The sequence below is a fragment of the Quercus suber genome, unplaced genomic scaffold (genome assembly GCF_002906115.3).
Source record: "Quercus suber isolate HL8 unplaced genomic scaffold, Cork oak 2.0 scaffold_306, whole genome shotgun sequence".
Taxonomy (NCBI): Eukaryota; Viridiplantae; Streptophyta; class Magnoliopsida; order Fagales; family Fagaceae; genus Quercus; species Quercus suber.
Genome location: NW_027069762.1, coordinates 733201 through 746018, shown reverse-complemented (window position 1 = coordinate 746018; position 12818 = coordinate 733201).

Here is a 12818-nt window from a genome sequence, read left to right as displayed (position 1 = left end):
CATGAACGGGTTTGCATGGGGATGAGGGTTTTAGGGGTTGGGGGTTTAATTTGTTTGGACTATGGAGGTATTATGTATTGTATTCGGGGGCACAGAGACAGTCACATTGAACTTAACAATGCACTCTCTGTAAACTTACTTACAACACACACACACACACACACACACACACACATATATATATATTATAACTTATTACATGAAAATGATGCTACAGGAGTTTTTTTTTTTCTTCTTTTTTTAATGACGATATTACTATTAGACTCATATTTTAAAATAAATAATTGAATATATATATGGATATTTTGGGAGTTTAGTAAAAAATTCATTAAATTTTATTTCATTCCTCCAATTTCTACTAATATCGGGGGAATAAAATTTAGGATTTTATGGAAATATAGAGGAATAAGCGTTTCCTTCTACTTATTCCATTCCCTCCCATTAAAACTTCAAAACAAGGGAAGTGAATAATATTCTAAAATTATTCTTTTATTCATTTTTATTACCTTCTCTCAAACGACGGTAAGAGATCTTTAAAATTTCCCTTAAAAATAAGTATCATTTTTATATTTGACAACATATCTAAAAACGATTTAAAAATAATTATAATAATAATATAAATTGATACCCATGATACTATTGTTTATTTATAAAACTTCAATATCTATTTCTTGATGGATTTTTACCTTCTTCTTCTTCTTCTTTTTATTTTTTTATTTTTATTTTTATTTTTATAGACAACGAATAATTTTCTTAACTGACAAATAATAGACTTTCATTTCAGACCAAAAATAAGAACCTAAACCAAAGTCAAATTAGAAACTTGAGAGTTGAGACATTAATTATAATCTAACACTTAAAATGATCCATATGACAAAAACATATTGCATCATAATAAGCCATATGATACAAGCACAACACGAAAGACAAGGACAACACTTTAATTTTAAGTTCCGAAACACTAACCCAATACTTTAATTTTATACTTGGCAAGACACTTAAAGGATATGGTATATATATGGACTATACTTGACAGGTTGTCTGAGGTTCATTTGTCAACATACTTTTGACCAATTTGTCAAGGCTTATTAGCAGTCCAATCTTTAAATGAACAATCATTGATAATGGAACATTGAAAATCATGTTAATATTTTCCCCACACTATGACTCTGTGTGATAGTGATATAACTGGGTAGGCACTGCAAAAAGTCTTCTGACCATGCTGCTATGCCTCTTGAAAACTAAGATTAGGCTTACAAAGATTCATACATATTACCAATCATGGTTTGTCCGTTTCACCGAAATCAAAGCAATTAACAATCATGAAATAGCTCAATTATTATAAGGAAAAGCAATTGAGTGTGCCTTATGTTTCAAACTTTCATTGCCTATTGATATTGATTGATAGTATTGTTGTTTGGACCTTTAATTAGTTTAAATAGAACCCCATTATTTATTTAACCTTGAGAAGTTGTGAGTGCTAATTTTGTCTAAGATCCAATTCCAGTTCTATGCACGATGCATCACTTTCCTGCCGGAGCGGAACTAGAAATTTTGGTTTGGAGGGGCCAAGTTGTGATATTAATATATTAGTTAAGACAAACCTCTATACACACACACATATAAATTAATTTACTAAGAGAATTTATCATCTTCTAAATTTTAATAAGTATACAAAAGTCATGTATTTCTTCTATTAGACATGTAAAAAATTTATCATTTTTACATAGTTAAATTTGTTAAATCTCTTAAATTATATGATTTTAATATAATTTCACTTTTTTTTAAGAGCACCATTGAAATGACTCAAAATTTAGGGGGGCTAACTTCAATTTTTACATGCTACATCTTTTAAAATATAAGTAATATAAATACTATAAAATAATTTTTTTAAATTTTGGGGGGCCTTGGCCCCCCACCATTGTGTGTGGCTCCGCCACTGCTTTCCTGGGAAAAAAATAGTGAACATTCAGTGACAAATCATGTATGATATCTTTGTAAAATCATAGATAATACCATGTAAGAAAGAAATTGAATTGTGTTATGCCTAACTTTTGTCCATTAAATTTCATAGTTTTTCATAGTTTTTTTTTTTAACTGAATTTTCACGTGATTTAAATAATTCATTAATTCGAGGTTTGTATATTGATCTTGAAATTTGTAGTAGTAATATTTATAAATTATATAGGATACCACACCACACGTCGTAACCTTGAGTTACGAAAAATAAATCCTTATCTCAAATAACGATGACCATGTTTCATCCTAGTACTGTAATTATTACTAACCTATAAGAAGAAGATAGTCAACACCATTATCAGTAAACCTTACCTCAATAACACTGATTTTTGAAAGTTGAAACACAAAAATTTTAATAACTACGCTGATCTTGCTTGATCATTCTAATGAAATCTTTATTCAACCAAAAAAATAAAAAAGTCAATATGTGGTAGAATGTAGAATCAGTAAGTAAAGATACCATGTAATTGGCTATTGTACTGATCTAGCAAAAAATAAATATAGATTATTGGACCGTGTGCATGGCTTTGTGCGGTTCAGTTAGGTGCAGCCACATTTTCTGACTCATGCGACCTAGTTCTTATTAATAGCTGAGTTAAATTCTTTGTACAAAATAAAAAAAATAAATAAAAAATAAATAAAAAAATTCTATTACCAACAAAGAATTAATTATTAGCAAGAATTATAAAAGTCAAAGTGAAGAATTCTACGTTCAAAGCTCAAAGATCAAGGAATTAGCAGTAAAATCACACGGGGGTACACAGAGCTGACTTGGGAGAGCATCTCCTGTACACTCATCAAATTTTTATATTGTTTGAAAAATAAACAGTAATCTTTAGTTTTATTTACTCACTTTTTCAAATACACATTCTAATAGATTCTCTATCTTATTTAAATATTATTTTTTTATTTATTATTTATTCTTTTTTAACAACTATACATCTTCCAACATTTTTTTATTCAACACATAATTATTATAATAGAAAAATATATTTGAAGAATAAACAGTAGCCCATCAAATCTGATGGGTTACTGTTCATTAGCTAAAAAGAAATCCAGCTATACTGAAGCTGCTGGAGCATATACAGTACACAAAATCTCCAAATTTATGGGCTATTGTTTATTAGCTAAAAAGAAATCCAGTTATATTGAAGTTGCTGGAGCATATACAGTACACAAAATCTCCAAATTTTAGCTAATAAAAGCCGGATACCAATGCTTTGGAGATGCTCTTAGTCATATAACACAAAAGGACAGACAATCAAACGCCATCCACGATCTTTTTAGTGGCGTTAAGCAGAAGGGCTTCTTTTTGACAAAAATTCAACAATATTAGCATGCCATGTCACCATTCATAATTTTAGGTGACTATTTGGATCCGGCTGAAAAAGCCAGCAAGTCTGCGTCTGGCATTTTCTTTTTTTCTTTTTTTCTTTTTTATGTACGCATTTTGGGCAGAGATAAAATTACTGTTCACGCACTGTTTACATAATGTTTACACATTGTTCACGCACTATTTATGAGACTCACGACTACTTTATTCAAAAAAAATTTAAAAATAAGTCTCATGCTACTATTTATACATTTAAAAATTATTTTACTACACTATTTTCAGTTTTCACTTTTCAACCAAATAACTGAGTTGGAGTTCCTAAACAGCGCTTACTTTCTCCTACCCCCGCACACACGCACAATATTTCCTTTTTAATATCCTAATCTCAAGAGAGGATTTGGTTCTGTGTCTTTTTTTGGAAGACTTCTCCTCTCATCAACTAATTTCTTTTTTCTTTCGTTCTTTCTATCAAATTAATCACTCAATTTATGGTTATATTGATTCTATTCAGTAAGTTAGCCGAAATATTCAACTACAATTTTATTTATTTTTTTCAACATGGATTGTTTTGTGTGTGTTTTTCGTTGAATTTCTGATTGATATTTTTGGGGTTGTTTTTTTTTTTTTTTGGGGGGGGGGGGGGGTGTGAGGGGGGCGTGGGGTGGGGTTAGAATACAGTCGACCTTTTATCATTAGTATTTCTTTCACCTTTGATTACAGTTTCTTAGGAGGAAAAAAAAAAAAGGTATTGACCATGGAAAACGTATTTGATTACAAATTTACAATCTGTTCTCTCAGCTTTACCTGTCCAAATGATATCAATATGCAACAATATAGACACGCTGTTCAAAGAAATTGTTTGGGATGCAAAGGTAAATCAGAGAAACTATTCCTCACAAGCTTGGAAGGATTTAAGATTTTGTTTTTGAGAGGAAAAGGATTTAAGAATTAAAGCTTAGAAAGTATCAGAAAATAGATCGGCAATCGGTAAAGTAATAAACAATTTATTTATTAATTGTTAATATGTTGATTTATTTTTACTTTTAAAACATCAAAAATACTTTAATGAAAGTAGTAATTAAGATTAGGTTAAATTACAATTTGAATTTTGATCAAAGGTCTTTCTTTTTTCTTTTTTCTTTTTTCTTTTGAATTTAAAATTTAGAATCAAGGTATCATTGAATAACTGGCAAATCAGCAAGCACAACATTATTTATGTCAGGCGGAATATGTTTTATCCAAACTAACAACAAGAAAGAAAACCCTGCTCTACAAGCTAAAGTATGTTTTACTGCATTGCCTTGCTTAAGGGTATAAGAGAAGGAAATTTTTATATAAGACAAAATATCTTTTACTAAATGACCAAAAGAATAGTGAAACATATCACCATGTTGCAGAGAATTTATAACGATCTCAGAATTATCTTCAAAGATGGAATAATGGAGATCATTCTCTTGCATAAATTGCATTGCTCTCCTAGCTACAAACAACTCTAGGGTAACCACAAAAGAAGGCTTCAGAATTCTTTTTGACAAAGTTAGAGAGTGCAATTTGTAAATTAACCTTAAAATTTGACTCAAAATTTGTAAGTTTACTAAAATTATACGAGGTTGGTTTCTTTTATCCTTTTCTATTTTTTTTTTTTTTTTTTTGGCTGAACCAAGGCAGGTTTGTTAATCCATTTGATTGGATTTTGTTTCTATTAGGTAAATATCAGCTTCTAAATCTTGTAAATTTGAGAGTTTGGGCAACAAGTGATAATTGTGATTAAATTAGCATTAAGTGCAAATTTAAGATTTTGGGTGCATGTGTTTATTTAACAAGTTAACGAGTCTTTTATGATTATTCAACTTCCATACATAGCCCAAGAGCCTTAAACTTAGTAGCATTGAAAATATAATTAGGATTTAAGTCCTCCTCTACTATTATATTAACTATCAAATTATTTATAATATATATTTAATAAATTCTATACACAATTTATATTATTTTTTCATGACCTTGTAAGCACTCCAAAGTTCAAACCATTTGCAAGTCCTCCAATGGAGCCCAAAATCGGTGATTAAAAAAAAACCCTTTTATTGCATCCAAACCACAATACCTACACTTTTTCACTTGAGTTTTCATGTAGGATTGGACCAAATGATGAAGTTTGGGCTCTAGGATTTTGTATCTATCTTGTTTCATTCTTTGTCTAGAGAGTGGTCTTGATTTGACTAACTATTCAAACTTCCAAAGTATTCTTTCTCATGTATTTACCCGACATTTCTTGATTCATCCTTTTGTGGTAGCAGCCAGCAGGAGATAAAAGTGCCACACGGTAAGCTAATACACACACACACACACACACACACACACACATAGAATTGAAGTGCCAAATGTTAGGTCTGCAAAAAAAGAAATCATACTACTTTTTGTATTCGGTCAACCTGACCGACTTGTGGGTTGGAAATTCAAGCTACACACTGCCGCGCTACAATTTCTCTTTCCTTCAATTTTGTGTCCACATATAGTCTAATTGCCGTTTGATGTTAGGGTTGAAAACGATATTTTAATTTAATAATTTGTTTATTCATTGGTTTGCCTTGTTCTTTCTCCAAAGGCATGGAGTCAAACGAAACGAAAGTGGCATCAACAACAAATGATTTCACATTAGGCAATGGCTCTGAATGGACTATTACTGATCTGAATTATAAGTTCTGATATAAATTTTGAGTGTGCTATTAAGCAATAGCGTTTTAGTCGTTATTTCTGCTAGGTTGAATAAGTAGGAATTTTCATAGGTTTAGTTATGAGAGGGGAAATTACAGATGTGAACAATTGATTTTTAGTTAATATAAATTTAATGGGTTGAATCTTTTCATTAATAGATGAATTGTTATTTTATAGACTGTATAGAATGCAATGGCTTATGGAATAACATTAAATTAAACTCATGACCAATATTCTGATTTGATGTTCATTGAGTTGAGTATTGATTACGGATTGATAGGTCTTACTTGTTACTCTGTAAGAGAATAGTATTTTGAAAGTTATTGTAATAATTAGGTACATAATCAAATGTGGTGTGTGTTTTTTGTTTTTTGTTTTTTTGTTTTTTTTTTTTTTGGGTAAAAAAAATGTGGTGTGTTAGATTCTATATATATATTGATATAAGTTTGGGCTTCGGGATTTTGTATCTATCTTGCCTCATTTTTTTTAATCTAGCGAGTGGTCTTAATTAGGCCATCTATTCGTGTATTTTCAAGCTTGATAAATTAAAACCATTTTGTCTAGCCTTGAGCAATTGGACCTTAAACAACTTTATTTGTCTAGCCTTGAATAATTGGGCCTTAAACTACTTTATTAGCCCGAATACGAAGATTTAATTTTGCTGGCCTATTGTGTTGGACTATATATATTTATCCCACAACACTGTCTAGATCTTTTCATCATGTGTTTTGTATGAAAGGATATGAACCAAGACAGCGGCATAAAGTGGTAAACATCGGTTGTGCTATATAATGAAAATTCATAAACGTCTTTAATTAAAGAATAAAAAATCAACCCCATGTCTTGGCCTTTTGTGGTTCTTAATCAAATCCATGAGACAAGAATACTATGGAAAGTAACACATTTGTGTGGCTACTATTAAAATGCAAATTTCTCTCTTTAAGTTTGCATTGAAATAATTTAAAGCTTTTAATATTACTTTCGATCAACTAAGTCCTCTAAATTTCAAATTTATTCAATTTAGATCTTCCATCCAATTTCATTTAAAAAAATATATATCTTTCCTCACATGAAAAAAAAAAAAAAATCTGTAAAATTAATAAAATTATTTTATAGATTTTTTATGTGAAAATTCATTAATTCATTACTTAATGGAAATTTTTTAACAGAATTGGATGGAAATCTTAAATGGAATAAAATTGAAATTTAAAAAACTCAATTGAATAAAAATAAAGTTAAAAAATTAAAATGATATTCAATCAAACTTAAAAGGTGACATTTACATTTTAAACAAAAATCCATACTTGTTCTTAAAAAACTTTCAGTGCAGTTTTGAATTCCCGAGACGTCATTAGGAACTTGAACTTTTTAAACCGCATGAATGGATGATGAACCATTTTCTACAGGTAAGCCTATATGAGAGCATTCACATCTGGACTGCCAAATGCCATAGTAGGACAGATTTAGCATTTAAGCCCAGAAATCACCCCACATCCGGACTTGTAAAATTAAGCTTGGTATTGCAAAACAAAAAAATAATTTTTTATTCTCCCCTATATATATGCCACTTTCTCTCTCTTCACCTTGTCTCATCTTCTCTCTCTCTCCAAAAAATTTTCAGTCTCATCTCTCTCAATAGTGGTTCATTTTTTCTAGCGTGGTTGTGGGTTCGGCGGAGTGGGTCGAGATGGTGGTTCGGCGGTGTGGTCCTGGTGGAGTGGGGCGTGGTTTGGCATGGTGGTTGATCGAGTGGGTCGAGATCATCGAGCAGTGGAGATCGGCGTGGTTTGTGATTTTTGATCAGTGTGGTTCGTGGATTTTGATCGGCAGTGGAGATCAGCGTAGTTCATAGGTTTTGATCGAGCAGTGGAGATCAACTAGGTCGTGACTGGGTTGGTTTGGATTCGGATTGGTTGGTTTGGTGGTGGTGTGGTGATGGTGTGGTGGTGGTGTGGTGATTGATGATGGTGGAGCCATGGAGGTAGGGGTTGCCGTAGGTGGTGAAGGGGTGGGTTTACTGGTATGGGTCTAGGTTTGCTATCATGGGTGTGGGCTTGGGTTTGCCGTGGAGGTAGGGTTTGCTGTCATGGGTGTGGGCTCTAACCACTTGGGATGGAATGGAATGGAATAATCATAAGAAAATGGAAAAGAATGGAATGGAATGGAATATATTTAGGTAAGGGAAAAGAATGGAATGGAATGGAATGGAATTAAGTAACCTTGATTTGATGCTATAAAATAAAGGAATGAAAATGAATGGAATGTAAGTAATCTTGTTTGGGAGCAGTATGGAATGAATGAAATGGAATCATTTTATGATAATATTACTATTAGACCCCTATTTTAAAATAAATAGTTGAATATATAGGAGTATTTTGAGAGTTTTAGTAAAAAAATCATTAAATCTAATTTCATTCTCTCCCATTCCTCCTAATTTTGGGGGGGAGGGGGGGGGGGGGGAATGAAAATTTGAGGTTTTAAGGAAATAGAGAGGAATGAGTGTTCCCTCCTACCTATTCCATTCCCTCCGTTAAAACTCTCAAACAAGGGAATGGAAGAATATTCTAAAATGATTCTTTTCATTCATTTTCATTCTATTACATTTCCTCCTCCCAGACGAGGCCTAAGAGACGATCCAAGCCACTGGAAGAGTGCGTCTAAGATTTTGATATTGATTTGGATATCTCAAAATCTCATTTCGAGCCCAAATAACGGAAATTGGTCTGTGTAACAGTAAACCATTGAAACTTTCTAATTTAAGCTAACTATATGTCAGAAAGGGCCTGTCTAAGCATATTTAGAATAGTTTTGGCGTTCAACAAAATGCAACATATTCAGCTGAAGTTCATAGAAACCAACCAGGCCAAGAAATTTGTCTTAGTAGCACTCGCATCAGCTCGTGCAAAAAATTTATGCTCATTTGTGTATAATAATCTACTTTTTACCACCGCACACCCTTGGTGCGGTGATCACTCCACAAGTATAAATGCTTGTAGGGTGTGGGGGGTAAGGGTCGGAGTTCAAGTCTCCGAAAGGGAGCTTCACACACATATACACTTAGATTAGGCTAGAGTAAAAATTCTATTTTGTATTTAAAAAAAAAAATCTACTTTTTCTATTTCGCATACTCACTTTTCAAAACACTGCACATCAATCATATTATTTATTTGACACTAAATTTTATTATAATATTAATTTTTCTTGATTTTTTTCCATACAATAATTACTATCCACCCTCTTCCTTTTTCTTTGGAATACATAAAAATAAAAAATGTAAAATGGATAGTGTCAGTGTAAATTTACACGATTGCTGTAGTAAACATATATTTTTACACAATTTTACATGACCTGATGTAGAGTTTTAAATGTTCTATTTATGAAAGTGTGAGATTTAAAATATTTCAGTTAAAAGCATGTAGTTTAATGTGTCTCAAGTATAAAACTAGGAGCTTTGTTTACCTACTTTCCCCTAAAAATACCTATTTATGATATTTTTCCTCTCTTTTTAAAGAAATTTTTTTCATTATTTACCCAAAAAAACGTAACTTCTTTTTAAACAAACGTACATCTCTCTCCACTGCTAACTATAGCTTTTTCAAGTAACTTCTTTGTTTTTACAAAAAGTCTGGAAATGCATACTTGCACACACCTTGTCTCATAAGTCATAATTAGTACACATATTAAGTGGTGAGTGGATTAATTTTTATAAATATCAGTGGCGGTCTCCATCATCCATGCGTAAGTCATGAAATCCAATCACACAATAACAAATATGCAAATTATGTCAAAGTATGTGGTTAATGTGCATCGAAGCGTTGTTTTAGTCTCAAGAGTCAAGACTCAAACCCAGGTATAATTTTCCTCTACGTACATGTATGGATTCTATACCCTTGAGACTCGATTCTTTCACATTTGCACAACTTTTGTATTCTTTTCATTTAATTTTCTCTTAAACACTCCTAGTCACTAGCTTTTTCATGAAAGTTCCTTGTTCTTGCCTCAAATAGTCAAATGTTATATTCCCTCCATGTATCTCTTAAACCGTTGTCCACACAGCTGGTGCATTCTTAGATATGAATAGATTTTAATTTAATTATTTAATGTTAATGTATTCTAAATACATTATTTGACTTTGAATTTTTGTTAAATTTCTACATATTGAAGGGTTCTTTGAACAAGTAGCATCTATAAATGGTTCAGGGGTCATATCTATCTATCTATCTATCAGACATATAAAAATAAAAATAAAAACTCTTTTTGAGGTAAATAATTACATGTATGTTTTTTGTTTATATGTTTATTATTTTGATCATAGTTCTCAGAACCAGACCGGACCGGGAGGTCGGACTGTAAAAATTTAAAACTGAGATGAAAACCGATTTTTTAAGCATAAAGAACTGAGCATATGTGGCAATTCCGTGAACCCCTAAAACTGGGGTTGGACCGCACGAACCGGTGGCAAAAACCATGCGGTCCAACCCCTTAGCAATTTTTTTAAAAAAATTTTATTTTATAAAAATAACTTAACACAATTTTATTCTACTTAATTAAATTATCCATCACTTACAAGGAATAAAAAAAAATTATAACTAAAATCCTTCAAAGATATTCAACTTTACTTCAAAAATTAATCATAAATTTTAATGCTTTCATGGTTATTATTTTATTTTATTAACTTTCTTATTTAATTATTAAATATATGCTTGAAAATTATTAAATTTCCTACACATATATAGACATATTAGTCAATTTTGCTAGTTTTATAAATTTAATATCTATATTTAGGCTTTAATTAATTATTAAATTAATTATGACATTATCAAGGTTCGACCTCGGTTCGATCTCAAAAACCTTGAACCTCTCCCTTTTACGGTTCAATGAATGGTTCGGGTCTAAAAACCTTGATTTTGATATGGTGAACAAAGGAGAATGTTTATCTAATTTTTTTTTAAAAGAATTTTTAACTTGATTAGAAACACTCCTCATTTTCAAGAACAACAGTTCAATTCTCATGTAAATCTCTCTTTACCAAGTTTAATTCTAATAAATTTTTTTTTTGGGTCAAAATTTTTGTATATTGGTTACTAGATTAGTTATTCCATTCCAACTTTTGTGTTTCTTAAAATGTTTATCGTTATTTTCATATTATCACTAACTTAATGTACTAAATTTGCCTTTAGTTTTATGCTACGAAAGAGTTAAAATATTATATTTAGGATATAATATTCACTTAAAAGAAGTATACAATGTTTTTGGATTTTTAATATTTCATAAAAGGCGCAGAAATATTATCGCGACATAACCCTTTCTTTTCTTTTCTTTTATGCTAAGTATGTAGTCACATAACCCTTCACTCTAGATTTGGATCTCATGCAGTTATTGCATGGCACAATTATGATGGTGATGTGAGATATAAAACTTTTAAAAGTGAAAGAGTAAAAATTTGAAGGTTAAAAAATTTTATGATTTGAGAGTTGAGATTAAAAGTGAATTTTTAACTTTCAATCTCAATCATTGATTAAAAAAATCGTTCTTGTATCATATCTAGATCGCTAGGCTCGTGTTCTTGCCAATACATGCACAATAACATTTTTTTTGTTTTTGTTTTTGTTTTTTGAGAAACAAACGCAAACACGAGAAAGTAGAAATATGATTCTAACACAAAAGTAAACACCTAACCTCACTCAAAATCATGATAACCTTTAAGCCATATATAATATGCCCAATAACATTTGTATTATTACCCAGAGAACTTTTAATTTATTTCATCCGATCTAGGTAATAAAATATAATACGCAACTACATCATAAGGGAAACATTTCGCAAGTAGGGATATTTTCCCTTTTCTTACTACATAACAATTTTATTCTTACCATTGAAGAGTAGCGGTGAATATAGCAACTCCCCTCAAGACCACACCAAGAGCCTAAAGCTCCGTTTTCTTCCTTTAATTATGGCAACCTGAACCTCCAGTATGGGGTCCGGGTATGTACGTGGGTGGATTAGGAGAAGAAGATGGTATTGGTGTGTGGGTCATTGTCCCAAGTTTTGACATCTTCCCTTCCAAATGCCTTGCAGCTTCAAGAGGCCTGATGTTAAAAAGTAACAATGCGAGAATCACAGCCATCTTTACAATGGTTGAGTGAGTTTTTCCCCAAAACATGTTTTGCTTCATCAAGCTCTCTTTTTCTTTTTATGTTTCACAGTTTGAACTAGATCGAATTGGGTTTTTATAGGAACAAAAGCAACCCTCCGTATCTCAAAAGGCAACGAAGGTTGATGTGGATTCTTTCATCTTTATTAGAGAGATAAGTGTAAGCCCCCGAGCAAGAAAAAGTTGTTCCTAAATAAACAAATAGATATTAGGGAATACTCTTATCATTCTCCAATCTCCATGAATGTAACTATAGCGGGCCCCTTTGCCCCTCTTGCAAGATGCAAATTTTTGTTTTGTTTTTTGACTATAACAACAGAGTGGTCACATAATTATAATCCTCTATATCATAGCATATACTATATAATAAAATTAAAATTTAAAAACTGTAGTTAATTACACCAAGTGTTTACACTATTTTTTTTTTTGGGTACACTATTAGTCATTTATTATTATTGTGATAGCATTCCCAATGAAATTAGTATTATATAAGCTTTTGTCATGATCGATTAATATGATATTATATACTATATAATAAAAGTTATGTCTAACATGTTGTGGTCAATTACAACAAAAATCTTTCTCAAAAAACAAAAAGTT